Genomic DNA, 2,930 nt, shown 5'->3' on the forward strand with positions numbered 1-2,930 from the left:
ACAATATTAGCATACAGTTTGGATTGGCAGTATGATTCTGTTCTGGTCAAGAACTCCCTGCCCATCCATGCAGCCTAGCATGGATAAGAGCAGGGAGAGCAGCAATAACCCCCTTAGGGTAATCAGAACAGAACCAACATGTATTGCAGATATAATTAATGTTTTTAATCGCAATAATTTAATGTGACAACATAAATCAATCTGATTTGAAGAGGAATATCAGAATGCCGAATCCTGAATGTGGACGAGAGGAAGAGCTGGGGATGGAGGTGAGTAATTAGTGATAAAGCTGCTGATAATACTAAATGGACCTTATATATGTGGTGATGCGCTCCATGATAATGATTAGGGGCGGACCGGGTATGCGCGGCGGATATAAAAGAGGAACGGGAATGGCGCCTAAGTGAGCGCGTCATTCTCGTTCGGGAAGTGACGTCATCCTGGCACGCAGCGTTTACGTTCGGGAGGTAAGAAATGTTGGTAGCTGTTTAATTCTGAACGTGCGTTAGAAAAGATAATTTAAGACTCGTTCAATTCACAGTGCGACTGAGGAGGACTGTAAACTCATTGATAACGTATCCGTTACGGCAAGCCTGTAATTTGCACCCTATTGAGTGTACTGAGCGGTGTGATTCACCATTTACCGGTAAGTCATACTCACTTTAATATCAGGTTCACAAGACCATAAATTCGCAAATTATAAACGATGCGATATATTGTTTTTTTAGTGATCGATCCTATAATTCGCACCCTAGTGAGTGCACTGAGCGGTGTGATTCACTATTTACCGGTAAGTCATATTCATGTCAATGTAAGTTCATGAGATCATAAATGTGTAAATTACAATTATCGTGTGTTCTATATTTCGTTAGTAATACAGGGGTGGTGTTACAGCAGGCTTGGTGGGAGTAGCTGGGCTTAGTGACGACCGATTGGATTGTGTCTCCCCTTGCCAGAAACTCCTCGACCATTTCTCAGTGACTATTACTGGAACCGCGTATTTGTTGTGATCATCTGACTAATAGGCTACCTTCTCTTATCTCTCATCCGTCTTGAGACGGCCGGAACAATAGCGCATTTTCGGCCGTAGTGACGCATTCCAAATCTAGCAAATTCAGTGCTGATCTTCGGGCTGGAGTACAGCGGCGAATAACTGAGTTGTCATTTCTACTTGAATTGTTTTAGCCGAAACATTGTCATTGAAAGTATTTACGTTTGTAAAATTGTTATTGTCTGTTTTTGAATGTCTTACATGTATTTCTAAATCCGACCGGAGAAGGGTATACTTTTAAAATACTGTAATCATCAGGCAACGCAGTGTTGGAAAGCTATTAATGAGCGTTGGCTAGTGAGTGGTTACTTTTATGTGTAAACAACTGATTCCATCTGTCCACAAACCAAAAGACTATTACGTGGAAAGTGCTGTGTGCGTGTGTGTATGGTTGCTTATGTCTCAATTTGTCCTTTCTTCCCTTTATTCAGAGTTGGGGTGCCAGCTCCACGCCCACGTCTTCTGGTGTGGTGGTGGTGTGCTTATCGCTTGCAGTGTTCACAGAGGGTGATTGGGGTGCTGTGTGGTGAGAGTACTAATTGTTGCAGTGTTTACCGGGCAGACGAACCGAATCCCCAATTCTGAAATGGATAAGTGCTATGGTTGATATATTTATTCTAATGTATGTTTGTATTATGCCTTTTGGTATTGTGTTTCTTATTTGTATTTAATAAACGATTCGAAACGTTTCCTTGTTGTCTGTTATCTGACCCAGTCACCGCGTATCTGTGTGCTTTGCACTTGATGTACAAGCGGGTCCCCGGCCCATTTTCCGGGGTGGCGTAGTCTATTTTGTGCCATAATTGGTATTGTGTTGCGCTTAAGAGAGCGAACTGCCACATATATATGAATGTTGTGATAGCGTCATATTCCTATAGGTAAACGTAGATCAGCTGAGAGTCAACTGATGCAAGCATAACTGACGTGACCTGCCAGAACTAACGCTACACTTGATTTTGTGTAATCCTATTCAAACATCTTGTCAGTAATGTCTGAAATCTTAGTTAAACCCTTGCTGGTTGATTCAGGAACATCAGTTGCATGCTGTGCTTCAAGACTATTTGGTATGTTACATTGTGCTCTTTAATATGCATAGACTTGCTAATTAAGCCCATCGAATTCTAATGATGTGGCCATGAGAGCACTCTGTCAGCTTAGAGGAAAGGTGCATTCTGCAAAGCCTCCACTCTACAGCTGTGTCACTAACTAAAGGTCTGGCATGATCTAATTAGTCAAGTTTTATTGTAGTATATTTGCCTTGTTGAGCATTGCATATCAATTTATAATCAAGAGGAAGAATGTATGCTAATTTTTAATTATAGCGTAATCACTTTTAGGTCACAAGTTCTGAATTTATATTCTTATTGTAGATGAGCCGGAAATACCAATATTGTGTGTTAAAAAGTTCTGTGCTGGAAAATCCAGCATTTCTGTTCACCAACATATGTCCTTATGTTTTGCATGTTGGGACCAGCAAGATCAGCACTGTACCAGCTCTAACCAGTGTAAACCAGCCTGGAATTCATGCTGTGGTTTATGCTGGATTTTTCAGCAGGGTTACTCAATATTAACTACTTTATTTATTGAACTATTGTATAAAAGTGATGTCACATTTTTTATCGTGCTATTGGTCTGAATATCATGATTTACTTTGTCTATTTTTTGCCTCACCAATGAAATCATTCCACAAAATGAACAAAACCACAGCAGAATCAAATGGCCGTTTCTGAATTTGATTACACATTAGAGGCATTACTAAATAGATTACTGAATGAGCTTTTGAATGATTTGATTGTGTCATTCCTGAATTGAGCATTTTGGAATGAATCAGTTGATTTATTGGCTCTCTCATAAAGAAACGTCTTTTGTATCTGAATTA

General features: G+C 40.1%; 1 long non-coding RNA gene across 2 annotated transcripts; it reads left to right on the forward strand.

The window, feature by feature from the left end:
• Positions 1-330: 330 nt before the first annotated feature.
• Positions 331-1,740, forward strand: LOC309508729. Of its 2 annotated transcripts, XR_014209701.1 has the most exons (4): positions 335-467; positions 542-646; positions 729-790; positions 873-1,740. It is a non-coding gene; the product is annotated as an uncharacterized lncRNA (long non-coding RNA). The 2 variants fall into 2 exon arrangements; XR_014209700.1 differs by having other exon boundaries at positions 331-646.
• Positions 1,741-2,930: the final 1,190 nt, after the last annotated feature.

This window comes from Leuciscus leuciscus (assembly GCF_965113295.1).
Source record: "Leuciscus leuciscus genome assembly, chromosome: 11".
NCBI classification, from domain to species: domain Eukaryota; kingdom Metazoa; phylum Chordata; class Actinopteri; order Cypriniformes; family Leuciscidae; genus Leuciscus; species Leuciscus leuciscus.